The sequence below is a fragment of the Chrysemys picta genome, chromosome 16 (genome assembly GCF_011386835.1).
Source record: "Chrysemys picta bellii isolate R12L10 chromosome 16, ASM1138683v2, whole genome shotgun sequence".
Classification (NCBI taxonomy): domain Eukaryota; kingdom Metazoa; phylum Chordata; order Testudines; family Emydidae; genus Chrysemys; species Chrysemys picta.
In genome coordinates this window covers 28,435,338-28,462,700 of record NC_088806.1, presented here as the reverse complement: position 1 = coordinate 28,462,700, position 27,363 = coordinate 28,435,338, and the positions used below count along the sequence as shown (strand labels likewise).

Sequence of the window (27,363 nt, the reverse complement as noted above, 5' to 3'; positions counted from 1 at the left end):
AGATTATATTCTCTTCATATTGAAACAGCCATCTGATTCAGCAGCAGCAAGCAGCATGCATCTGAATGTGCTCTGTCGCTTTAGAAGCTATTCAGACAATCTTGTATTGCTCTACAGGCCTTGCCAGTGCCCTGGAGAATATGTGAAAGGAGATGGGTATGACTCTGCAGTGGAGTCTCCAGCAGTGGGCCATTAAGGGGCTTTCCCCTACTTAAGGAAAGGAGAAAATAAATCCGTAAAATACATTTCACTCAGTCCCAATTCCATGCAGCACCCAGGACTTAATTACATGGAACAGTTCTTCCCTGGTGAAGGTTCCATATAGACATTTTTCTGTTCCCTAGGTAGCAGTGCACAAATTCTATGGTCCTGACCCCATTCATTACGGACAATAGGTGTCTTTTCATGGGTTATAATGGGAGTTTGATCAGGTCCTAAGGCAGCAGCATTCCCATGCTCTGTGGTTGCCAAGGGAGGGGCACTTTTGAAAGTGCCTTTAAGCAGAAAGCACTCAGGGTACACACTGCAGCTGGAGGTACATTTTCCAGCTCAGGTAGACACATGCCAGCTTCAATCTAGTGACCTAAAAATAGCCATGGACTCAGGCTAGCTGAACAAGTACATATTTAGGATCTTGGATGGGATTGCTCATTATAGGAGAAAGCCACTTCTGCTTCAGGCTAATAAGAATACCTAGCTCTTATATAGTGCTTTTCATCAGTAGATTTCAAAGTACTTTACAAAAGGAGGCCAGTACCATTATCCCCATTTCACAGATGGGGAACAGAGGCACCAAGAAGGGAAGTGACTTGTCCAAGATCACCAGCCAGTTGGGGCAGAGCCAAGAATAGATACCAGGTCTTCTGAATGCAAGTCCAGCATTCTATCTACTAGGCAATATTGTCTCCACAAGTAGGCTTCTGATGGCTCTGAAGGACACTAAATTGTGCAGACCTTTTATCAATCAGAAGGAAAAGGGGGAAGACACCCTCTAACATCTGCTAGCAGGAGTTGGAAAAGTTGGGCAATAACTAAGGAAGAAGAGCCAGGTGTTATGGTGCTGTGTGGTAGTCATGAGATTAAGTTCCTGGCTTTACAACAGACTTGTGACCACTGGGGAGGAGACCCAATTTCTCTGGGCCTCATTTCCCCATCCAATTCTCTGTCTTGGCCATTGAGACTAAACTCTTCAATGCAAGGACTCAGTGTTTGAACCGGGGGACACTATCTTGGTTGGGGCATCTAAGTGCAACCATCATAAAAACAGCTAAAACATCATATGGGATTCACTAGAAAAATCTGGTAAATTAAATAGCCAATACAGGCTGTGTGATGGATTAGCTTAAAGACAAAAGCATTCTTTAACAAGTGAATTGGGTTGATCAGATCCGTACTTCCACTGCAAGGTCAGAGGCTATCTTGAAATGTGCCACCACATAATTAGTCAGGGACTATGCTTGTGTTGGGGTGGTGTGGTTGTATTTATTTAAATGGTCACTTTAATGCAGCTGCAAAAAATCATTTCCACAGTGAATGCAGTGTTCACATAATAGCTGCCTACAGCAGCAAGTTACCAAGCAAGTGAAAGGTACAGTTCCTGAGATCGAACAGTATTATTGCTTACTGTAACACCCATTAATTTTATATGTGGGTTTGTTAGCGAATACAAATCCCCCATATTTCTACAGAGATTGTGCACTGTAAATCCTGCACCTCATGCTGGTCATTAATTACCAGTGCATTCTTTATTTCACCTCCAATCCACACACCACTTCTGTGATCCCATTTGATGTAAATTTAGAGCAGAAATTCTGAACCATGACAAAGATGGAACAAAGCTATTTTCGTGAATGGGAAAAATACCTTCTACATCATTTAACTCTCCCTGGACACTATTCTGCTTCTAGCATCCATCATTTTATGTCCTATCCCACATCTGGATTTGGCAGGTTGGAAGGTGCTGCTAAGACCTGGGCAAAACTCCCAGTTGCTGTTTCGAGTGATTTATTGGGACTTTTCATGTGCAAGAGAAACTCTCCTGAAACAACTTGGTCCCAGTTTGTCAGAAAGTTTGCAAAATTCAGGAACCGCCCTGAATTTCAGGTTTATGAAAACAATCCACAGAACTGGGGTTCTGTTTTGAAACCTTTACCTAGCTCAATTGCTAATAGGATTGCATGAAGACAGATGAGGCATTTCACTGTACCTGTTACATAGAGGCCCAATACAGTTCATTAGCAACTCACATTCAGGAAAATTCCCACCGCTAAGTGTTGGGAAGAAAGGCCTTTCTTCCCAATAGCAAGAAATTCTTGCTCTCCATATGTTCTAATGCATAAGTTTAGGGCACAGAATCAATGGGAATATTTGCTTCTACCTTTGTCTCACATGAGCTGCTCTTGCATCCCTTAATGGAGACAGCTCTGGGAATGCTTTTGTTCCTTTGCACCCTCACAGTGTTAACTTAGAGGATAGCTTATTAACTACTTGAGAAGGCAAAACAAATCAGGAGGCAGCCATTTGCTCTCACAAGGTATGTAATATGTTAATTGCTACTGGCTTGTTAGGGGCTTTGGAATTTGCTGGTAAGCAGTAATTCCACTTCCCCAGCTTTGTGTGCACTTGTATGGGTGGTCGGCACGTCACCCTCCCTGGAGTTATTGATTCACAAACAAGGACTTTTAAACAAACAGCAGCTGCCATTCATAGATTTCAACGCCAGAGGGGCCATTGCTAACGCCTAGTCTGACTTCCTGCATAACCCTGGCCACAGACCACCAAAATAATTTGTACATATTGCAGATCTTTTAGACTACATCCCATCTTGAGTTAACAGTTCTTCTTGATGCGGATTCCACCATGACCCTTATTAAGTTGTTCCAATGGTTAACTACACCTTATTTCCAGTCATTTTGTCTAGCTTCAGCTGCCAGCCATTGCATTGTGTTCTTCCTTGCTGATCGACTGAACAGCCCATTATTAAATATTTGTTCTCCCTTCTGGGCCAGCAACATAGCTGAACTTATGTGCCCCCCGGGGAAAATTAAGCTGCTAGAATGTCATTGACTAGGATGCTGAAGGATACTTATACCTTGCCTGTGAATGGCATTGCATGTCTCAGCACATCACACTACTCACTATTGTTTTGGAGATGACTCAGAGGGGAATGCTACCGACCTCCAGCTACTAGTGGGTGTGGTTGGCGAGGTCTCCTCGCCACCTACTGAGCGAGCCCAACCTTGCTCAGCTTCCCTAGCCCAGGTGGAATGCAGTTGTGTGGCACATTTTCGTGTCTTACCTTGTGACTGACTTTAAGGAGCTCTATCAGGCCTGTTCAGCTTGTAGCACTTCCATTAACCACTGTGGGAGTTGTGTATGCATTGAGGGGAGCAGACCCTCAGGCTGCAACTTCACTGCACAGAAAGGGGTGGTTAGACTTGTTACATCCGTCACTAGAAATGCTGCAGTAGCACTTCAAGGCAGACACTCACTACAGCGACAGGAGAGCGTCTCCCATCATGGTAGTTAAACCACTTCCCCAAGAGACAGTAGCTCTGTTGACCAAGTACTATCTACACCAGGGGATTGGGTCAGGTTAACTACCTGGCTTAGGGCCTGAGCAATTAGCTGAGTCAGCTTAATTTTTTGTTTAGTCCTGGCCTTAGGTGCTTTGCAGTTTGGCTGTCTTGATGTAAAACCCTAGTGGAGACAAGACACTGTAGTTTTTATCTTCATGTCGCTACTCAATGTAGACCCATGTGGAGGATTATAGCCTTGAGTAGTTACATGAAGGTAAAAAATGTACATGGCCATGGAACCTTTTTGGGGGGGTTAGGGTTGGGGGGAACCAAAGAAATACCACAGTAGTATTTCATTTCAAAAAGGGGAACTACACAACCACAGCTTCCTTAAGTGGAAGTTAAAAGCAACAGTCACAAGAGTAAAATGCTTGCAAACTGCATGGAAATTTTGTAAAAACTCCATAGTAGAGGCTCAAAATAAATGTACACCCCAAATAAAAAGGACCAAAAATGCCACTGGCTAAACTGTGTAAAAGAGGCTATTAGAGGCAAAAAGGCTTCCTTTGGAATGATAGGCAAGATTGGAAGTCAAATCCTACAGAGGAAAATGGAAAGGAACACACTTTTATATTTACAAGAGTTTAATTAGGCAAGACAAAAGAATTTGAAGAGGAACTAGCAAAAGACAAAATGTATTTTTTTTTTTAAAGTCAGAAATAGGAAACCTACCAAAGAGTTAGTGGGGCCACTGGATGACTGAGGTGCTAAAAGGAGCACTCAAGGAAGATAAAGTCCATTGCAGCGAGGTTAAATGAATTATTTGTGCCAGACTGAAGAGGATGTGAGCGGGATTCCCACACCTGACCCATTCTTTAGGTGAAACCTGAGGAACTGTCCTAGACTGAGGTTCAGTAAAGGTGGTTTGGAACCAACTGATAAATTAAACAGTATTATGTCACCAGTACTAGGTGGTATTCACCGAAGAGCTCTTAAGAAATTCATATCAAATTGCTCAAATGCTGTGGTATGTAACCTAATTACTTATATCAGTCACTGTATCGGATGTCTGGTAGATAGTTAATGTAATGTGGATTTTTTTTTTAAATAAAGGCTCCAGAGGGGATCATGGCAATTACAGGCTGGTAAACCTAACTTCAGTGCCAGGCAAATTGGTTAAACTTGAGTAAAGAACAGAATTATCAGACAAATTAACATGCTATACTGGAGAAGAGTCAACGTGGGGTTTTGTAAAGAGAAATTATGCCTCAAACTTTTAGAGTTGTTTTGAGGGTGTCAACCAGCATATGGACAAGGGTGGTTCAGTGGATATAGGGTACTTGGACTTTCAGCAAGCCTTTGACAAGGTCCCTCACCAAAGGCTCAAAAGATAGGAAACAAAGGATAGTACTAAATGGTCAATTTTCAGTGGAGAGAAGCAAATAGGGTCCTCCAAGGATAGTGGGACCAGTGCTATTCAACCTATTCATAAGAGATCTGGAAAAGGGGGTGAACAGTGAGGTGGCAAAGTTGGCAGAGGATTCATAGATTCTAGGACTGGAAGGGACCTCGAGAGGTCATCAAGTCCAGTCCCCTGCCCGCATGGCAGGACCAAATACTGTCTAGACCATCCCTGATGATAAATTACTTTAGATAATTAAGTACAAAGCTGACAGCAAAGAGCTACACAAAGCCATCTCAAACTGGATGACTGGGCAACAAAAAGGCAGATAAAATTCAGTGTTAATAAATGTGAAATAATGCACATTGGAAAAACAATCCTAGCTATACATATAAAATGATGGCGTCTAAATTACCTGTTATCCCTCAAGAAAGTGGTCTTGGAGTCTGGATAGTTTTCTAAAAACATCTTCTCAATGTGCAGTGGCAGTCAAAAAAGCCAACAGTGTTAGGTGCCATTAGGAAAAGAATAGACAAGAGAAAATAATGCCCTGATAAATCCATGGTACGCCCACCCCTTGAATACTATGTGCGGTTCTGGTTGCCCCATCTCAAAGATATTAGAATTGGAAAAGGTTCAGAGAAGGGCAACAAATTACTATGGGTATGGAACAGCTTCCATATGAGAAGAGATTAGAAGACTGGGAGTATTCATCTTAGAAAAGAGGACAGGAAATAGGATAGAGAGACCTATAAAAATCACAAAAGAGGTGGCTAAAGTGAATATTTACCCCTTCATGTAACAAATTAGGGGTCACCTAATGAAGTTAATAGGCAGCAGGTTTAACACACCTAAGGAATACTTCACATGTCCACAGGCTGACTTGTGCCCTCATTGCCAGGGGATCTTGTGAAGGCCAGAAGTATAACTGGGACCAAAAGAGAATGAGAGGTTCATGGAGAATAGGTCGATCAATGGCTATTAGCCAAGATAGTCAGGGACACAACCCCATGCTCTAGATATCCCTGAGCCACCAACTGCCAGATGCTGGGACTGGGCAACAGGGGAAGGATCACTCGATAATTGCCCTGTTCTGTTCATTCCCTCTGAAGTCTGACAGCTGCCACTGTCAGAAGACAGGTTACTGGGAAAGACAGACCATTGTCTGACCCAGTACAGCCATCCTTGTGTTCTAATCACAAGCTGATCTAACAATTGGTTTGCGTTTGTGAATTTTTCAAATGATTTTCCCCCACCCACTCTCCAATCAAAAAAGATTGTCCTTTTAAAAAAAACAAAGTATTCCAGGGAAAAATTGACATAGTAAAAATGTGGCTGTGTGTGAAAAATGACTCGTTTTATTGCTAAGAATTAGAAAATTAAAGACTTCCATAGAAGTTATGATAAAAGCAGGAGCACATCTCCAAGCCTTCCCAGTGAAAACAGCTTTCACATGTTTTGGCAGAATTCATTCCCCACCCCCCCACCCCCCAATGCTAGTTTGGTTGGTTGGGACACAAGGACCCCAGGCAGAACTAGTCTGCCTGGAACACAGGGGGTCTGCAAGCCTTGCCCGGGCTCCCCAAATCACCGCACTCCTGAAGACAAGTGTGCCCAATCTGCTCAAACAGGGTCTCCTGGTGCTGCAGGAGGAAGCCCAGGGACTGCCTCTGAAAATGCTTTTAAGACTGACGAACATCAGCATAGGACACCAGGAACATCTCTCCATATTAACATCACACACTTATTTAGTGGAAGACACCAAATTGGCGCTATAGGGTAAGTGATGTCTAGATTGTATTCAACACAAGTTGCAGGAAGCCCACATGCACTCTGGCCATCTGCTGACAGGATGCCCTTCTGTAAAAGCTCTGATCTTGATTATGTAAATATGGGAGATTATTCCATCCTTGAAACTCCAACAAGATAATTAACTAAACAATAAGTCACTGCAACTCAAGCAATGAATTTGAGCCATGCAATATCCTCCTTCTAACTGCAATTGTACTGTTATCTGAGCAGGATAAAGGACATGTGGCCCCAGAGATAATTTCCCCAACTGGTGGTGATTTAAATTAAGATGGTTGTGTGTTCCTTACCCTGACTGATGGCTGGAAAAGAGACTCTTGGCCGTCAATAAATCGACTCAGCCTCTCTACAAATATTATACCCACTAGACTGGTATGATGTGAGGTCTGACCGCAAACAAGTTTAAGATATTTTAAGGGCAAGATTCAAAACCTGTTGAAGTGAATGGGAGTCTTTGCACTGGATCAAGCCCAAAGTATCCTATTTGTTGCAATTAAGGGGAAGGACTACCCTCCTCTGACAGAGGGGCACTGGATTTATGGCTTAAGAATATCTGTAACCCACTAACCCCACTTTATCCTATGATTGCAGAGGTGTTAGTGGGCCACTTCACCTTGAATTGTCTTACAATAGGTCTTAGCTACTTATACTAAACAATATGCTCCTCCCTACAGTTAGCTGACACTGAATACCTTCCCTAGACCTGAAGAGATCTGTGTAGCTTGAAAGATTCTCTTTCACCAACAGAATTCAGTCCAATGAAAGGTATTACCTCACCCACCTTTGCAGGACTGAGGCCTAGGAGAGCAAAGTGCTGAGTCTGATCCAGAAAATACTTAAGCACGTGCTTAACTTTAACCATGTGCATACAGCCCCAACACATGGAAGTGCTCATTCTCTTGCTGGGTCAAGCTCCTCGCTCAACACAAGGGAAATAGAATTTCTCCTTTGTTTTTCCTTTTAAATGGTGCACAAAGTACTTGTGGTACCTTATAGGCTAACAAATTTATTTGAGCATAAGCTTTTGTGGGCTAAAACCCACTTCCTCAGATGCATGCAGTGGAAAATACTGTATATTGTGTGTGTATACACACACCATGAGAAAATGGGTGTTGCCATATCAACTGTAACAAGAGTAATTAAGGTGAGCTGGTAGGTGAGCTATTAGCAGGAGAAAAACTTTTGTCGTGATAATCAGGATGGCCCATTTCCAACAGTTGACAAGAAGGTCAGAGTAACGGGGGGGGGGGGGAATTAGCATGGGGAAACAGTTTTTACTTTGTAGAATGACCCATCCACATTACACATTCTCATTTAATTCTAGAGACTGACCCTGGAGTCCGAAATCCTTGGCCAAGCTAGCTTCCTTCACACACTTCCCCAAGTGCCCATCCAATTGCTCAAGTGGGTAACTTGAGAGGGGAGTTTGAGCTCCACATTCCTTGGCCTCTCCTGGACACTGCTATCAAGGGGCCAACTGTGAAATCAGAGCTACACTGATTCACACCAGTCCAGGGTCTTGACCCTCACATAATCATTATACCACACTGCACTGGTATAAACTTGGCACCATTCTGATGCAGCACAGGCCAGGAAAAAAGTAGAGTTGGGCTCACAGCATTTTTGTTCTGCAGTTTGCTGAAGGCCACTTTTGCATAATCCCCGTTTCACTTTTCTACAAACAGCCACCTAAATGAGTCAAAATCTGCCAGAGGGGCTTCAGTAATATTGCTAACAATCCTCAGACCACATCCCATTAAAAAACTACATTGAATGACACCTGCCCTGTAAGACACAGGCAGACCCATGGCCGGCTGCCTCTCAGATTCTGTTCTTTTGCAGCACTTCACACCCTGCCTTGACAGCCTCATGCACTGGCTGCTCTGTGCAGAACTTAACTTCTAAACAGGCCCATGGCCCAGCTGCTTGATTCAATTGCTTCATTATGTCATTGACACAGAATGCTTCCTACTGTCTACCTCACACCCCAGAGGGGTGGAAACAAGAGGACCATATGGAATTATTAAGCATGTTATGAGGGAATTCAGTGTACACACCAGCCCTTAATTAAATGCTCTTATTGGGGGACCTTTACAATTGCAAATACTTCAGGCACAGAAAGTTGCCACAGTCTCCCACTGCAGATATTTAAACCAATTTAACCTCCATCAGCTACTCTGAAAAGTGTGGTGTTTCACTGGCAATTAAATTAGTATTCAAGCCTAAATGGGTTATCTATACACAACTGGAGAACATAAATGTCTAATGTTTTGGAACTTTAGAGATATTGCAACAAGCATTTGATATCTAGATTAACTCAAAGCCCCAAATGGGTTGGGATTGTTTATACTGCTTCATTATTATTACAGGAGGATTTTATCAGCTGTCTTGCTGAGTAATAAATGAGCCCTAATCTATAGTTAAAACTACCATGGTTTTAAGCGCATTATATTGTCTAGAGTAATTGTTGCCCTAACTACATTGAGGATTCAGGTAACTCACAAGGCTCATAGCTGTAAGAGAGTCAGTAGAGCACCCCGTGGAAGATTTTGGGTAAGTCTGTCAAAGCATCCTTGTGCATAAATAAAATCAGGGCTTTTGAGCATGTATCACTAGGATGAACTCTGCACACTCAGAGAAGGGGAGCAGATCCCAATCAAGTCAGATTATTAATTACAGAGACTTACCTTTAGCATCATGTCACAGGACACTCACTGGCGGTGCTGGGGATTAGTTCTGGCCAGTCTAAAGCCCCCTTTCTATCATCACATGCTCACCACAGTGCCACACCCTCTCTGGGACTCTGGGCACTTCCTCCTGGTGACTCAGCCCTCCAGCCAGGTCACAGCACAGTCCTGCCCTATTGGGATATCCAAGCCCTGTTGTGGCAGCTGTTCTCATGCCCCCAGACAGTCTTCCAGGACAGGGCTGCGCCACTTTCCCAAGCTCTGGTAGGGGAACCCAGGCCTGTCCACTACTCCAGTTTCCAGTCCAGGGATCTTTCACATACAGCAGCTATGGTCTGCTTGCGCCAAGACCCTGTCGCTATTTCCCTGGATTCCTGTCCCACTTCACTGTAGCTTCTCCCTGCCCACCAGCTAGAACTTCCTCCACCCAGGGAGCAACTCCAAACCTGCCACCTTACTCCCTAACAACCACTACAGCCTACCTCCCCAGCCAACCTTTGGCTTGGCCAGCTTCCTGGCTTTATACCTGCCCCACTGTTCCTTCTCAGCTGGGTTCCATCATCAATCAGCCTTGCAAGCCCCGGCTCTCCCCCAGGTTCAGCCTCTCAGGTTAATTAACCAAAATTAACCTGCGCCGCCTCGTGTGGTGTGGTGACCTTATCATACCCCATAACAAAGAGGGAAAGCAGTTTTACTTTCAAAGTCTGGTCTATGCTGACCAGTGCTAATTCATGTAATAACCGCTGACTTTATGGTCGGAGAGGAAAATCCCTCAACAGTCATGCTGGGTAGCTACGCTTTGCCTGGGCTACAGTAAAATGCAATTAAAGGTTAACAGGGCCTAGGGAGCAATATTGCTTTCGTCAGATTGTATGAGAAACCAGTTATGGTCCAAATAAATCAATGACTTCCTGAGCCCATGGCAGACTCCATGAGCCACAAAAAACTCCAGCATCCATGTAGCTCAGCTGCTGTTTGATTCTGCTGAAGTTCAGTGCATGAACTGCTGTAATATTTTGTTAGAAGTGTAATACCCACACACCCCAGTTATCAGGGGGCAGGATTGAACTGGGGACCTTGGGAGCTTAATACAGGAGCCTCTACTCCATGAGCTAGAAGCCAACTGGCTGTTAATCAGATTCATTTTCTCTCTCTTTAAGTAGTCTCGGTGCCAGTAGCTGGAACAGAACATCACACCCAGACAGCATGTGGGTTAAATGCTTCCCCTAGCTGAGGAAACACATCCCAAGCTTCAGAGTCTTCCCAGCTGAAATCCTGGATGAGCCCCACTTGTAATGCCGATGACCGGTCAGTGGGATTGAACAGGGGATCTCTGGAGCTTAGTGCAGGAGCCTCTACCACATGAGCTAAAAGCCAAGGGCCTGCTAGTGAAGGCCGTAGAGCAGACTCATTTTAATCTCTCTCTCTCTAAGTGGTCTCAGTGCCACTAGATGGGACAGAACACTACGCTCAGGAGCTGTGTGGGTTACACAAGCAAAACATATCATCACTAGCTTTTGATCCCGGCCCTGCAGTGCCTAGCTCTAGGTTTGAATATTAAGGCATTTTTAATGCAGAATGGGGGTTTTTTTGGAAGCGGGGAGGTTTCAATCCTGGAAATTCTATGGGATTCACTTTCCCTCTTCTACTCCCCCTCCCTCTGCCCTTTCTAAGATTCTAACAGCCCAGCGTCCCATGTACCAAGGGATGGATTGGACGTTCATTAGTTGTGCACAAAGTACTCACACTAAGATGTCAGACTTCACCAGAATCAGGGCCTGATTCTCTTTTAACTCATGACTCTTGCCCCAGTCCAGCAGACTCTTGCCAGAGTGGTGTGAAGGGGCTTTAGCATACCTGAGACTCAGGCCATCAATGTTTTTCACATTGTGTAACAAAATCAAAATTGGGCCCATTTTTTTGAAGAAAATTTCATTAAGGAGCAAAAGTATTTCACGCAAATATCTTGCCCCTTCTGCCAGCGCAAACAAAGGTGCAAGTGCTCTGAGCCCTGAGTGTATTCTCTGCTGCATGGACTTGGGGTGAGCAAAGCCAAACTTTCAGATAGCTGCAGATTTGATCCATTGTGGAATCTGGCTATTTTTTAGCAGGGGACACTTGGGCTAACACAAGCCCATGTGACTCAGAAACACACTCATTTTCTAAGCAGTGATTCATTTTTCATTTTTAAAAATATGCAACATTTCATGCTTTTAGCATTTACTTGATGCAAAACTAACCCTTTCATCGAAACTGCAAATGAAATGAAATGTGGGATAGAAGAAAATTCTGTGAAATCATTTTGAAATGGCCTCTGTTCTAATTCTCCAAGGGTAGCCAGCTCCCCATCCAGGGGGACAGAAGGGGCATCATAAGAGAGCAATACAAGAGTCTTCCCAACATCTCTGTCCTTTAGAGCTGGTTGAGAAATGATTATTTTTTCCTACCAAAATAAAATCACTGAAAACGATTTGCTTTCTTTTTTAATCAAAATTTTTTGGTCATGCTTCAAAAATCCAGACCCCAAAATGTGGGGCTTTCATTGCCAAAAACTGGGGGTGGAGGAGAAACACTTTTCAGGTTTGTAGTTTTGTGACCAAAACCCAAAAGTGTTTTTAAAAAAAGATGTTTAGCGTGAATATTTCCATTTTGTCAAGACAGGCCATTTGCCATTGAATCTTTAGCCAGGTTCTTTGAATATTAACCGGGGCCCGGAGAAGTAAGAAGTAATGTACGGTGCAGTATGTTAATGCTTTAGTGTAAATTTGCCTTAAGGAAATGTTTCCCCCCCAAAAAAGTGTCAACTAAAAGTTTTGGACCCGTCCTGTGCACTACCAGAGAGGCCTGAGTGTGCTGCCACTGCAGATCTCATGGTCCCTTTGTCCTGGGGAGAGAGAGAGATTCACTGGAGTGAGGTTCCCTTTTATTCAGTCCACCATAAGCAGGCGTCTGCCCTGAAAAGGCTCCTTTCCCCTTTCTGGGCTGAATCTGCACCTCCATATCATGGTATATTGGGGAGTAATGTCCCCTTCCCCAATGGTTTGTCAGTCTGGGACTCATTTGCAGGAGAAGCTATAAGGGCAACTCTTGCTAACCCCGACTCAAGCCATAATGTGCTGAGAAAACTCAGTCTGTTCAAGGACTTGGATTTTGCTGTCTCTTTGATTTTAGAGTGACTGTGTTCTCCTTTCTGAATCAATTCCTGGCCTCTTAGCCAGCACTGACCCACTGCAGAGCATAATATCTCCTCCTGAAAATGCCTTTTCTATTGTTCTTAACCTCGCTCGCTATCGTCAAGTGTTTGGAAGAGACCCATTTGCTGTAAAACTATCCCTGTTTTTTCTCTCTGCTGCCCATGCGGCTCTGTGGCAGGGTTCTCAGCCCCAGCTTAATAACCCGCAGTCTCATTGTCTGCTTGTGGTAAGGTTTGCTTTTACTACCCACTTGAGGGCTTGTGTGTGGCAGTGCGGATGTATCTAGCTGCAGCTGCTGGCATGCCTGCAGGCAGTGTGCATCTCCTCCCCTGCTCCTGTCTAATGTGTGATGAGCTAAGGAGCCTGCACCTTCACAGATGGAGTGAGATCTGCCCAGGGCTGTGCGGATCCCTGCATTTGTCACCACTCATCTCCCAGTCAGGCGTAATCAATATATATATTCCAACCTCTCTTTCATTGACAAACTCTTATTGAAACTCTGTTTCCTACCTGGGAACCAGAGAACTAAAGCAAATGTTTCTTAAACAGCTATGACCATTTTTGTTTCTGTTTGAATATGTTCTGGTAGCAGTCCCCAGCCAGAGGTCCCTGGGGCTTTGAGCGGATGGACTTTTGAAAAACTGAAGGCAGCTATGAGTAATAATGAATGATTATCAGAGTAGCAATAGCATTTGTGTAGTGCTTTTTCATGTTTAAACCCTTTACAGATATTATCTAATTCATTAGTCTTCAAAGAGTCCTGTGCATTAAGATAGGTGTGTTAGCATTGCTATCCTCATGTTACAGAATGGGAAACCATGGCAGAAAGATTAAAGCCAGTCCTAGCCAAGTAGCTATTGATTCAGGGTGTTTCAGATTTGAGATAATGGGAGCCTGCTACTCTAAGGTGCTGAATATCTGCACCTCCCATTTGTTTAACCGTTTGTCATCTCAAGATGGGCACCCAAAAACTTTTGGCATAAATGACTTGATTAAGGCCACCAGACGAATCAGTGCCAGAACTGGGATTAATGGTCAGGAGTTCTTGGCTCCCTGTTCTGTGCTCAGATCTCTCTCTGAAGTGTGCTCATTCCTGGAAAGAAAATGTGGCACCAGTGTGTCCTTCCATTGAAGGTCTCCTCCCTGCCATGGGGCCATATGCAATGGCAGTGACATTCCATCAAAGGACCTTGCCTGATAGCTCTGCTTGTAGCATAGTGCTTAGTCATGGATTTTGCATTCTTCACGCTACCACCTTCTCTTGGTTGTTACAAATTCTGCATGTCCTGCAGACTGAAGCCCTCTGTTTATTGTTATGCTTTAACCCAACCGTCTTTGCAACTGAGGGGCAGGAACTACTGTCCTTCATTTAAGATAGTTGTAAGAAGCCATTAAGCTTCTATATGTAACCAGGTAGTTGAAACAATAGGAACAACGTCCAAAACACGAGCACTTGGCAAGGCTTGAGTAGAAGCTGATCCAAGGGGTTTCCCCAGGGACTGATACAGAAAACGCAGGGACATTGGGACAGTTTGCCTGGGTGTCTGTGAGGAAAACAGCAGAAAGGTGAGAAAAGCTTAGAGAGAAGGCAGCGAGGAAGCACCAGACCTTGCCCCAGAAGCACTGGGAGTGTGCTCCTCAGAAAAAACGGAGCGAGAGAGAGTGCTTTGGAGCAGAGGCTTGCAGCTGTGGGCAAAGAAACTATATCCTGTTGTTTGATTGTGTTCAGGAAAACAGGATTTTGTACATTCTTTGTAAATAAATAGGGTTGCATCAAACTCCTGCCTACATCAATTTCTCCTCCTAACGGAAACAACCCACAGGGCCCTGAACTTTGGCTAACCACTCAGGTCAAAAAGGGGGGTAACATTATTATCCTTAAAACAGCAGCACAACTTTCCCAAACCAACATTCCTGCATGAAATAGGCTTCAAACCAAACCTGGATGGACTATGCTCTCGTGAATTGGGACATTCAGTCTCCATGGCCCATGCAATCCTTGCCTTTGCTGGCAAACTCAGCATGAGCCATCAATTATTGCCAACTGGGGTTAATTTATGTGAGATTTGAAGACCTAAATAAATGGCCCTCTATTAGTAGCACTTAAACCGGTTGCCGTAATGTCTCGTCCCGGTCTGTTTCTCTAATGAAAGGTCATCCTCTTTACCATGGTGGGACATGGTGCGTTGCTGCATTCTCCCCATTACAGCTTTCCACTTGGTGTGTTAAGCTAAGTAGGTCTGAGATTAAACTGCCCCAGAGCATCCCGGCTCTGTTGTTGACATGAACTCATCTGATTTACAGCCAAATTAGTGCAAATAGCAAAGGCTAAAACTAGAAATTGGGGAAGCCCAGTGAACAGGGATCTTCCTGCCATCTTCAGTACACAAAACTGTTGTTCTCCTGCTTGGCCTCTTATTCCCCTGAGAGACACTCTCCATCATCTGCAACATGGTTAGTCTTCTAGGCTTAATTTATTCATCTAGAAATAAATGGAACAAAACAGACATGGCCCAAGTGCAAACAAGACACAGAAATAATGCTAAGGATCTTGGCCCAATGCTTGTCCTTCCTAAGCATCAGGTGTGTGTGACTGAAGAAATGTTTCCACAGATGAGCAGCCTCACAGTTTGCTCAGCAGTTCCAATGGCCACACAGGATTGCAGCTGCGTAAATGCTGAAGAGAGTTCAGTACCGGAGAGGCAATGAGTGAGCTTTGTATTAGAGCGAGGGCAACATTATCAAAAGCATCTACGTGACTTAGAAACCTAAGTCCCATTTCCAAAAGTGCCTTAGATGCTCAGGAGAATTTTCCAGTTCTCAAAAACCAGTTTGGGTAAAAAGTGTCCATTTTTGGTAAAAGTTTTCACTTTTCAAAAACAGAAACTTTCTACCAAAACCCAAAGGTTTTTAATCAATGATTTATTCTGGGCTTTCAATGGAAAATTTCAATCTAAACAGAATTTTTCCACAATAAAGCCTTTTTTTCATTCAAAAAATTCTTTTGACAAAAAAATGTGGATCATCTCAGCTTTGTAGGGAGCTTGGTTCAGCCAGAAGAGCAGGACATTCCCTGGCAAAAAATGAATGTGTTTTCATAATGGGCCAGAACCTCAGCTGGTGTCAATGGAGCAATACTGATTTATTCCACCTCAGATTCTGGCCCAGTGTTTCTATATTTCTCTTATCAGTACCGATGATAGCTTGTACTTCTCACCCCAAAGCCCTTGGGTCCAATCAATCTAAAAGTCCTTATTTAGACAGTGGAAGTTTTGTCTTCAGGACTGACCCACTAATGCAGTATATGAGAATCTCTTCAATACACTACCCAAGATCTGCTACTTCCCTTAATCTGATACTTGCAAAAGTTTCATCACCCTTGGAGTGGTGCTGGCTATTTGTATTTTACATAGCTGAGGGATGGAACCCATTACACAGCAAGATTTAAAGCAGCTACAGTTTTAGCTCCTTGGTAGGGTAAGCAGATGTCCCGATTTTATAGAGACAGTCCCAATTTTTGCGTCTTTTTCTTTTATAGGCTCCTATTACCCCCCACCCACTGTCCTGATTTTTCACATTTGCTGTCTGGTCACCCTACTCCTTAGCTCTCTCTAGTCAAATATCAAATCAATTCTTGATTGATCCTTGTAGCTGCTGCTTGTGTCTCATGTGGTTGTGTTCTGAATTTATGCTGTTTTATTCAATGTTTGTTTGGTTGTGTCACTCTTCTAACTAATGCCACACAGGGCAGGCTGAAGCCATGTAGTCCAAGTCAATAAATTAAATGAGAATATGTTTTCAGTCACTTCTGCTCATTGAAGATTTTAATTGTTTAAGCAGGTGGACGCTGCAGGTCAGACTGGACCTACGGTGGCCAGATCACACAACACCCTTGTGAGACGGTAGGTACTATTAGCCCGTGTTTTACATAACTCACCCAGTGCCACGTAGCAAGTCAGTGGCAGGGCCTCCATTGCTGACAATGACAAAATCTCTGTTTTTCCTCTGAAACAGAAGTGAGATATTAGTAGGAGTCCGGTAATGATACCATTTCTGCCAGAATATATGCAGGGCAATCGAGTTCACTGACTTCATGCAGGCTACCTGATGACTAATCTGCCTTCTTCCTGAGTTTATCCACCCTGAAACAGATCTAGCTCCACACCGAGGGGAAGCATCTTCTGTGATGAATTCTAATGTGCTATTGTATTTATTTTTAATAAAGGCTTCACAACTTCCAGCCAACCGGCCCTGCAATAATTACGGTGAATCAGAGCTGGGCACATGCTCCAAAAAAAAAAAAACCCTTCCCCCAGAATCCATTCATATTTCTGAACGGATTTGTTTTGACCTTTCTCTGTTCACATTCTCTGATTAGTCTACTAGTGGGAGCTGGTGGGATGTTGTTTAGGAGGCAGGTCCCGGGTCAGGGTGAGGGGATGTAGTGGGGCAGCAGGGGGGTTGTTGAATCTGGACTGGGACATGGGCTGCTGGGGTCTGGGGTAGAGAGAGAGGTTGCTGGGTTAAGTGGTGCTGGACTTCTGAGAAGTGGTGAAGGTGCTTCCCTCAACTCTTCCCCACAGCAGCACAGCACTCTTCTCTGGGGAAGCACCACTTCAAGAGCCTGCAGACCGGCTCCTGTTACAAGATCCTGAGTGCCTCCTGGGAGCTGCTGAGGCCCCTACACTCCCATCGGTCCCAGTGAGAGTTCTGTTCTATTCTGATACCATCCTCATCATCTTAGTATTTGAACACCTTCCAGCCGTACCTTAAGCAATGGGACTAGCACCAGTCAGGTGTTTATTGTGTCCTCCATTCCCCAGGAAGAGGGAGAAGTGTGTGCAGTGGAGTATTTTGTTTGGGAATTTTATTTGTGTCTCTGTGTGTGTGTGCACACAAAATTAACCAACAACATCACTGCAACACTGCGTACTTGCAGTGAAATGCTGATGAACAGTCTATAGACAAAGAGTTAGTCAGACAAACCGTTCAATGAGTAATGGCAAACCACAAATGGCTTGAAGAAAACTGGGTTTTGTCTGTGGACAAACCTCATCAAAGAGGTGAAAGTCACTCAATTCTTATGTGGGGGGAGGGGCGTTGTGGGGTAGGTACACCCCATCGGCCCTTGAGGGCAGTATGGCATCGCAGCCAGAGTCACTAAGGCGGGCCTGAGCTCCAGGGAAGGAAGGTCTAGTAGTCAAAGTCTAAGTAGCAGCCCTTCTTCTCAGGGCAGTATGGCCCAGTGGCCAGAGTCAATAGGGCTATTCTGGGGTTCAGGACAGTAAGGCCCAGTGGCCAGAGCCTATGTAATGACCTTTGGCAGCCTAATTCACCTCCTTGCCTGCCAGCAGTGTCTGCATCAGGTCGGATGGAGTAGGGGGCCTGCACTCACTCTTCTTCACTGGATCCTAACCCAGGGCCCTAGAGAACCAATACCGTGCTCAGGCTCAGTTACCCCTTGCTACCGTCCCATGCTCGGTCCCCTCCTACCCCATCTTCCAATGCAGGAGCTCCCTCAGCAATCGCTGCCTCGCCTCTGTCGGCCTTGATGGTTGGCAGGGATTCAGCAGAGGCACCAACCTGGCTGGTATCAGCGTCTGGAGTCTCCGGCAAGCTCCCAGCAGCACACATCTGCTCTCGTTGGGGCTCAGCCCAGACTGAGCTGAGCTGCTCCCTCTTATACTGTGGTTCCAGTTGGAGCATGCCCAGCAGGGGTGAGGGTGTGTGGCTTCCTCTGCCCATTGCATGGGGTTAACCCCCTCTAGCCCAGTGTGGGTTAGGTACACCCATTACAGGGGGGTTACAAATAATTCACCCCCATCTGTGGGGTGTATACTGAAATTCCTCATCGATAGCTCAAGACTAATGAATCTCACGATAAACTCTGTAGTACAGATCCCCAGCTGATATAAATCGGCTTACAGTTTACACCAGGGGAGGATCTATATATTGCTAGTTTGGAAAAGATGGCATGTATTATCAGCACAGACAAGGGCCCGTGGAAGCCAACCCTAAGTCTTTCATGAGGTCAACCATTGTTTAAATTCATGTCTTGCCACTGGACAAAATAAAAGTTTTCTTTAATCAGAGTGAAAAATGTAATGACAGCAAACACAAATAAGACCATTAGATGCAGTTCCAATATACCCCCATTGCTTTATTAAAGCCTGTAAATCAACCTGACTATATTGATTCACATGCAACACTTTGGCACATAATAAATAATCAATGCTACCCTGGGAGTTTGTCCATACACAGTGCTCCCTCCAGTTATGAGTTACCAAGTGATTGTTTTTCTGGAACTGAGGGTGGTTGCTTTGCCCTGAAATGAACAGATATACCGCATATTTGTGAGATTGGTGTAAAGCAGAAGAAGCTACAAAAGGACAAAATATTTCTTGGCCTTATGAGAAGCATAAAGATTCAAATAAATGATCTTGTTCTAAGTGCTGTTCATCTGGGAATTAAATACCTTTATTGTGAGGGAGGGCAAAAGGGTGGTAAAACTTGGAATCAAAATATAATAAGGTTTGACCTTGTTCAAGCAGAAATCAGATTGCTTTAGACATACTGAAATGACAATATATAAAGCCTCCTTTAATAGGAGTTAACTAGCAAAATTTTCCTAAGAAAAGGCAACTCGTTTAAGTGTTTCTGAGTTTTATGCTGAAGGTGCTGAAGGCTCTGTTATCAATTTGGCTACCTCCGCATTGCATACAGTGTATAATTATTTTAGTATAAAATGCACAAAGGGACAATATTTTAACCAAAGGCATAAAAACAAAAGCGTTCAGTTGAATTCAGTCTGAGGCTCGGTCAAGATCTAGATCCTCTCTTTGGTTGGCCACTTTACACAAAGCTGAATAAATACTTTTTAAATGCTGCATCAAAGAGGTAGGCAATGTCTTCAAAAGCAAGACACTTTAGTCTTTGAACATGTAGTTAATGCATATATTAAACTATTGCAACAAAAGGTTATCCTGGCAGCACTTTTATCACCCGGTCTTTGCATTTTAACAGAGCATCAAGCGGAAAAGTCTCTGGATCATCGGAAATAATTCCCCTTAATATTCATAGGATAAAAGGATCTATCTGTCTATCACCATGAGTATTGTTCTTCCTCTTCACCCAAGAAATTAGCCAGTAATCAGGGCCTAACTCGTTTCCCCCGTTAGTAGGAAAAATTGATGAGAGGAGTCAGGTATTTCTTTGGTGCGAACTAACATAGTGCTGTTTCTGTGAACACAGTAGAAACAGATCCCATGGCCTTGTTCAGAAACCCGCCTGGGCCTTTTCAGGTAGCACTTTGCTCAAAAGACTCTCTGCCCCAGGGCGTCAACCCAGGGCCATGCTCACAGCTCCTTCCGCCTCCTTCTCCTTGCTGTCCTGTTCCTTTCACACCTGGGGCTTGTCCCCACTGCAATGTTCGCTCATGGTGTAACTCCGCTTTTGCTCCTAACGTGACTCCGTCCTATCCAGACACAAACACCTGTCGCTGGCTCTAGTCAAGTGGTGCTTGCAGGTGGAGCTCGCGGGCTCGTTTGGCGGGCCTGGGGGGTAGGGGGGAATGAGACTGAAGCTCACATGCTGCCGAAACTTGAGCTCGTAACCCAGTGGGGCTGCAGCAGCTGGAGTGACACCCGCTCCTCAAGGGCCCTGCTTAGCTGTGGCGTCACTGTGGTGTGCTCACTATCACAGACGTGCAAGGGGCCTCAACAAGTCCCCTAGTCCAGTCCCCTGCACCCAAGGCAGGACTCGGTACTAACTAGACCATCCATTGCATGCACCGACAAGCCGCCGCCACCGGCAACCCGTCAGCTCCTCCACTCCTGCCTTCCCCAGCCTCCTGGGAGCGGGGGGACTCGTGCTTCTGCTCAGGCCTTGCCACGCTGGCCTTTGGGCTCTCACCGGGCGAAGGGGGCACTGACTTGCTCCCTTCCCTGGCTGAGGGGTGCTCAGCATTGGCATGGGCTGGGAGTGCCTTTAGCACCTGCCCGGCCCGGCCACTGTGCAGCTGTCTCTGGGGGCGAGCTCCAGCCAAAGGGGCTTGTGCTGCATGGCTCCAGCACGCTGCCTGGCGGCCGGGGCCGCTGCCCGGAGGGGTAGGGCGAGCCCCGAGCTCGGCTCCGCCTCCCGCCCCGGCTCGCCGCGGAGCTGTCCAGCGCGCAGTGCTGAATCCGCCGCTGGTCGCTGCCGGCTCAGCGCAACCCCGCCGCCGCCTCCTCCCCGCCCCGCTGCCCGGCCAGGCCACCCCCGGAACGGCCCGGGCCGAGGGCTTGGGAACGACCCCGGGTCCCGCAGCCGCGGCTCTGGCTGGGAGAGGAGCGGCCCAGGGGACTGCAGGCAGAGGAAGCCGGCGCGTGTGAGACCGAGCCCCCGAGCTGACCTCCAAGGGGGGGAACTTTGCTACTAGCCGCGAAAACCAGAAAAAGTGCGAGAGAGACTATTTACCAGGTCCTAGGGCAGGGGAGCAGGAGCTGACCCAAATCCCTTGCAGTCCTGGTTTATTTTAGTGTGTGTGTGTGGGAGAGACAAAGGACTGCTTTATTCCATAGATACTCCACGTCTGGGCTGTTGGAAATTGTCACCTTGCTTCAGCCTCTGCACAGCGCTTCACTGAGCCCTGGACAGCGACCGAGCTGCAGAAAAAAATCTTTGCTCCGAAGTCAGATTCCTTACAAAAAACCTGACACACCCCAGCGCGCGAAGCTCTGGCAATTGCTGACTCAAGTTTCGGTGGGCAATAACAGCGCGTTTCCCACCAGCGGTTCCTGGTTTGTTGGGGTTACACTGCTGCGCGTTCAGGGAAAGTGCCAAGGAACATGGGAAAGTCTGGTGGAAAGCTCTGAAAAGGGTGGGAGAAGCCCCGGTGAAGGGTGGTGCTGTTGTGGATATACAGGACAAGAAGTGTTGCCAGCTCTCTGCTCCAGTGAGTCGTATGGCTTGAAGGTAAGACTTCTTTTTTTCTCTTCTCCTCAAATAATATGGATGGTACAGATGCCATGGGGGAGGAGATGGACAGACGGAGCTAAGGTGTGGACTGGGTTTTTATTTTATTTCTCCAAATTTCAAAACTGCAGTGAAAATTCTCTTCTACAATTTGAATCAACCCCCCCCCAAAAACCTAATTTTTCATGATTCTCCCCACCCCCATTTTCAACCAACTCTATAGATAAACCACAGTAAGATGCATTTATTGTTGCCAAAGGAACACACTGTTTTCATTAGAAGTGTAATGCTTAATTTCTCTCTCTCACACACATACACACAGGAAACAAACCAACAGGGCAAACTCCCAATTAAAGCGTTTAGACAGAGGAGAACACATCTAGGGTTCACTCCGTTCCCCTGGATGCACTCAAATCAGGGAATCCAGCATATTGCTGCTGTCATATCCCAAGGATAAAAATCAGTCTTTAAGGACATTTTTTTCTTGTGCCACTTAGTATTTTACCTCAAGTCAGAGCCACATCAGCCCTTATTTATTTCTCAGCACAATCAATGAGGCAGATCTTTATGATAAATAATCTTTTTTAATGATGGAGGGGAATTTGTTATCTTCACCTTTTCCTGAATGAGGTTGGAAAGCAATCTTTAGGGCTATTTCCTCTAAACATTGCCAGTAGTAGTTGTGGACGATTTATAGTGACTTGTGGGGAATAAACAAATCTTCACTGTTACACTGATACTTGTGTCTCTGCTAGTCAGCAATGGGCTTCATCTGACTCCCACTGAAGTCAATGGGAATCTTGACAGTTGGATTGGGCCCTATCTGCATTCCTGATAGAGCATTTTTGTCCAAGTTGCTGGGTGCAAATGGCTTATACCCAGATGACCCTTGTACACTAAAATTAAATCTCAGTCCGGGTAGTCAAGATGTAAGATATGGAGGAAAAGTACAAACAGTATGTTAGGACGTGGATCATGCGCTGCTGTCCATGCAAATAAAGTTTAAAGTCATTTACAAGTAACCAACTAAGAAATGATACTATCCCTTGCTAACACACGTTACATGTGTAGTTCACTGCAGAAGATGTTTAATATGTTTTTAGCATCTACAGATTTGATTTAAGTGTGATTCTTTAATCACACAATGGTCTTAACCATGCACAGGCTTATACTAGGAATTTTTATTCTTTCCAAAGTCAATCTTTGTGGGTTGCTCCTAGCAACTCAAATTAAGTTGGCTAACTAGTGGAGCTACTGCTCTTTCCCTAAAAGAGGAGAGTGCTATGAGCAATTTCTGAGTACCATTAACCAAATTTGATTAGTTTATTTCTGGGGTGTATTCTTGTTCCATTCTGTCTGCTTCATTTTCATGTCTTTGGACATTCTGTTATCGTTAAATCTCCATTCTTCACCTTGCCTGCATCCTAATCAAAAACTGTTCACCTTAAAGCAAACTTCTTAAATTACTCCTGTGTTCATTTATGAACTAAGTGAATCTCCCTCACATGCACCATGCATATAGTGAAAGGCATATATGAGCTACAGAGAGTTTTTAATTCGCCAATCAATTACACTGGTGAAAATCAGGCAGAATAACTCTGTTAAAGTCATTGGAATTACACTGGTTTGTTTTGGCAGAATCCCTCTCATTTGAGTCAATATCTCTTTATATGATCCATATAGATCTCCCTTTCTACTCACAGCTGGGTTAACACATCTAAGTTTCCTGTGTGATGTATCACAAGATTCCATGACATGTCACACTAAGTGGCCTATATATATATATATATATATGCACACACATGGAGCATGCATATAGCATGCCATGATACCCATTTGCATGATGGTCTGAAATGTCAGACTATCTTCAGGCATATCTTTATGCCCACATGCACTGTGTGTATATGCACAACATGGCTTCAGCATGACATGCCACATTGTTCTAGGAAGTATCTCAAGATAATCTGTGTGACCCCTTTGTTAGCGTAAGGATTACTACAGTATCTTAGCTATTGTTCCATAATGAGGATAACATGTTACCACTTAAACGAAGAAGACAGGGGCTTTATGCCCAGCATATGTGATCAGCTGTTGTTTTAAGACCGTGTATGCTGTTACAATTTTTTAAATCACTGCTATCTTCTAAAAAGCAGATGATTTTTTTTCAGGCTTCAGCCAGATTCACATGAACCACCACAAAAGCTGAGTGACTCTGGGTTAATATTCAGTACCATTTATAGGGGGAGTGTCAATATATACACTGAAGCCAACAGCTCATGTTTTATTCGTATTACCCTTTAGTGTCATTTACAAGATAAGTGTTAAAGGCAGGATTGTGTGACATGGCCTAGATGCCTGTGCAAGAGAGCAGTCAGAGGGTATAAGGATCTTTGGCCCCCTTATACTCTTACATAGGCTACCCAGATCCAGGCACGTATGCATTTGCCAGGTTCCTCTTCTGCTTACTGTCCCCTGGGTGGGACAAGTGGGCAGGGGATGGGTGGAGCCTTGACTTCTGCCTTTTGGGTACTGGCTGGAGTAGTCAAGTCCACACGGAGGAAAATCGTAATCTTCTGCAGCTATAGACAAGTGGTGAACAACTAGTGCCTGGGACCAAGGAAAATGCAGGAGAGGAGCTGAGGCTGAGAAGGTTGCCACAGTCAATGCCTCCCAGAGCTACTCCTACAGTAATGCAACTTTGTGCAGGGCTTTGGCAAAAGCCACAATCTAACCCTACGCAATTCTATAATTGCCCCCCTTTTATGAACAGAGGCAGCAGGATTTCCAAGTCCTCTTTCCAAGGTGTCTCTTGGAATCAGAATTAGTCAACACAGGTGGCTTCCAGAGGTCCAAAAGTCTTGAAACTTCTCTCATTCACTTCCAATGGAGTTACAGCAGCATAGAATTGTGCCCAGTATCTTCAGTAACTCATTAGAGCAAAGAGGAACTTCCACATATACCCATCGATCTCACAAAGGCACCGTCACTTACCTCCTCTTCTGTCTTCGTACACTAGGAAGGAAGTAGGTAGAATAATTAAACAAAGCCTTTCCATCTTTGCTGTAACATCACACAACTGTAAATTCGCATCTGCATAGGACAATTCATTTGGCAGTTGGCTTCAGTGGGTCATTGTCACGGATGGTTAGCACAAGAATCATGACTGGGACCCTACCAAATTCACAGCCATGAAAAACGCACCATGGACTGAAATCTGGTCTCCCCCCGTGACATCTGGTCTTTTGTGTGCTTTTACCCTACACTATACAGATTTCACAGGGGAGACCAGCGCCCAGAGAATGGCGGCTGCTGAGTGAGGGCCCAGCTCTGCAGGCCACAGCACAGAAGTAAGGATGGCAATACCATACCATGCCATCCTTCCTTCTGCGCTGCTGCTGGTGGTGGCTCTGCCTTCAGAGCTGGGCTCCCGGCCAGCAGCCACCGCTCTCCAGCTGCCCAGCTCTGAAGACCGAGCCACCGCCAGCAGCAGCGCAGAAATAAGTACACCCCCACTTACACAATAACCCCACGACTCCCCCCTGCCTAACTCCTTTATACTGAAACCATGAAATTTACTATTTTAAAAATCCTATGACTGTGAAATTGACCAAAATGGACCGTGAATTTGGTAGGGCCCCAATTATGACTATTGAGCAATTACAACTAAATATGCCCTCCCTACTACTCCCTCAATCCAACAGAGTCAGTTTAGTCATTAGTGGTCTCATTCTCCACTGCCCTGCACTTTGTCCAGCCATTTGCACCTGAGCCAAGTGTAGACTCTTTTATTTAATGTAATTGCCAGTCTGTGTTAAACCACAGTGGGGATTCAGCTCCTGTTGTTACAGTTTCAAGCTCAGAGTGAAAAACCACCTCCAGTGCTTTTCTCAAATTGGGAGGCTCTGGGACCACACAAAGACCAAAGACAGTGACCACAATCACAGGTATAAACTCTAGTCTGTATTAACAGGTTTTATTAAGGAAATACACCTCTAGCCCGATATAACGCGACCCGATAGAACACAAATTCAGATATAACACAGTGAAGCAGCGCTCCGGAGGGGCAGGGCTGTGCGCTCCAGTGGATCAAAGCAAGTTCTATATAACACAGTTTCACCTATAACGCGGTAAGATTTTTTGGCTCCCGAGGACAGCGTTCTATCGGGGTAGAGGTTAATTAAAATGACAATTATCCATTGGTGTGAAATGCTACCAGATCAGCTTTTTTACATTCAGTTTGCATAGATGTAAATGATGAACTAGGGTGTAGAGCAACAGAAAATCAATCCCTCTATTTTCTCTAATAAAGCAGACATAATAGGAAAATTAAGGGACGTGTAGCATGTTCTCTTTTTTAAACTTTCACCTTCTATGAAAGAAGCTAAGGGACTCCCCTCCCTACTCAATTTTAAATATGGAACCCCAAACCTTCCTTTAAAGAGTCTGTAATATTCTGATTTCAGAGGCAGCTTGGAGTGTCATATCTTTCAATCCCTTTCCATTTAAGAAGGAACCAACACCTTACTCTCAGAAGCAGTTATTGTCTTGGATGCCTCAATTTTGATTCTTCAACATTTTATCCACGTGTGGTGGTCATACCATGAAATCTCAGGCTATTGGAAGGAAAATCTTTCATCCTATTGGACAGCTAACAGTCTCTCTATTTCAGATAACAACCCAGATGGTCCTTTGGGTGGAGGACTTAGATACACCCAGATATGGATTGACTTATGTCTAAGCTTCCTCAGTCTCTACCATTGGCATCAAAAAGTGTTCACAGGAAACTCTTTACTGTAGCCAACTTGAAATAGTTGGTTCCACAACACAGAGAACATCCAGTTATGGAAAAAAAATTAAAAATCCCCAGAAGAGAGACTAGAATATTATGAAGCTACATAGGAACCTATTTACAAACTTTGCAGAAATAGAGACTAGCACATGGAAGCCTGATCTCCTTGCTTCCTGGTACAGCATAGCTGCCAAAGCACGTTCTTGCTTTATCCTGCACATGCTAATGCTAAATCTACCCTTCTCTCTGACCCATCTCTTCACCTGAGCTACCTTGTTATTTTAAACTTAGTGGATGAACATTGCTTACTTGGGCCCTGATATAGCAAAGCATTTAAGCATGCACATAACATCAAATGCAGGAGTAGTTCTCTAGGCACTACCCTATAGGTAGAAGTGGGATGTGGAATGTGCATTGACCTTGTATTGGCCCTCTGAACAGGGGTGAATTTCAGTCCCTGTGCATTGATTTCTTATTAACAGTGTTGCAAAATCGGCAAGTGATACAGTATCTGTTTCTCACTTTGTGCGCAACAGACATTTAAACAAGTTTAAGAGGACAGAATAAGGGAGGGGATGCAGTAGATTGGACTGTAAACAAATTCAAGACAGCGTTTGGAGAATTTGGGTCTGCACTGGAGAGATTTGACTGGGGTCTGATTCTCCCCTGCACTGAAACTTACATGGAAAAGCTTTTAGCATCTACAGTTGTTCTGGCTAATTCTTCAGTAACACACAAATGAGCTTGATTAATTTGACTCTCCAGCATGTTGCTAACTAGATTCTAAAGGGAAAGGCAACTGTTTAAGTCTTATCAAAGGCGTCACTCCTTACGCCGTTACAAAACCAACCAATATTCTATCTAAAATGGTTGCTAATAAGTATTAACTCCTCTTTCAATTGTTCCACATCAGTCATGTTTTCTCTTGCTGTCCCTCATGTGCATATTTTTAGCTTCATTATTTCTTTGAAGATGTGCCTGAGTGATCTGTTACTTATCTGCTTGTACATAC

The 27,363-nt window shown here is 44.6% G+C and overlaps 1 protein-coding gene and 3 long non-coding RNA genes across 4 annotated transcripts in view; 1 reads left to right on the top strand and 3 right to left on the bottom strand.

Moving 5' to 3' along the window:
* LOC135976079 (uncharacterized) overlaps positions 1 to 9,900 on the bottom strand; it is a 66,805-nt gene extending 56,905 nt beyond the window's left edge. The window contains exon 1 of the long non-coding RNA XR_010593297.1: positions 9,417 to 9,900. This is a non-coding gene — a long non-coding RNA (uncharacterized LOC135976079). The remainder of the gene's footprint in view (positions 1 to 9,416) is intronic.
* A 3,298-nt stretch (positions 9,901 to 13,198) lies between these two features.
* Positions 13,199 to 18,257, bottom strand: LOC135976084 (uncharacterized). Its single transcript, XR_010593304.1, has 3 exons — positions 18,194 to 18,257; positions 16,548 to 16,615; positions 13,199 to 15,092 (listed from the first exon to the last, which is right to left on the bottom strand). It is a non-coding gene; the product is annotated as an uncharacterized LOC135976084 (long non-coding RNA).
* A 2,516-nt stretch (positions 18,258 to 20,773) lies between these two features.
* The window catches only part of DRD2 (dopamine receptor D2), a 71,727-nt gene continuing 65,137 nt past the window's right edge, over positions 20,774 to 27,363 (top strand). Inside the window, exon 1 of the mRNA XM_005291348.5 lies at positions 20,774 to 21,562. The gene's annotated coding sequence lies outside the window, so the exon portion shown is untranslated. The remainder of the gene's footprint in view (positions 21,563 to 27,363) is intronic.
* Positions 21,798 to 27,363, bottom strand: part of LOC135975924 (uncharacterized) — a 31,797-nt gene continuing 26,231 nt past the window's right edge. Inside the window, exon 3 of the long non-coding RNA XR_010593126.1 lies at positions 21,798 to 24,574. This is a non-coding gene — a long non-coding RNA (uncharacterized LOC135975924). The remainder of the gene's footprint in view (positions 24,575 to 27,363) is intronic.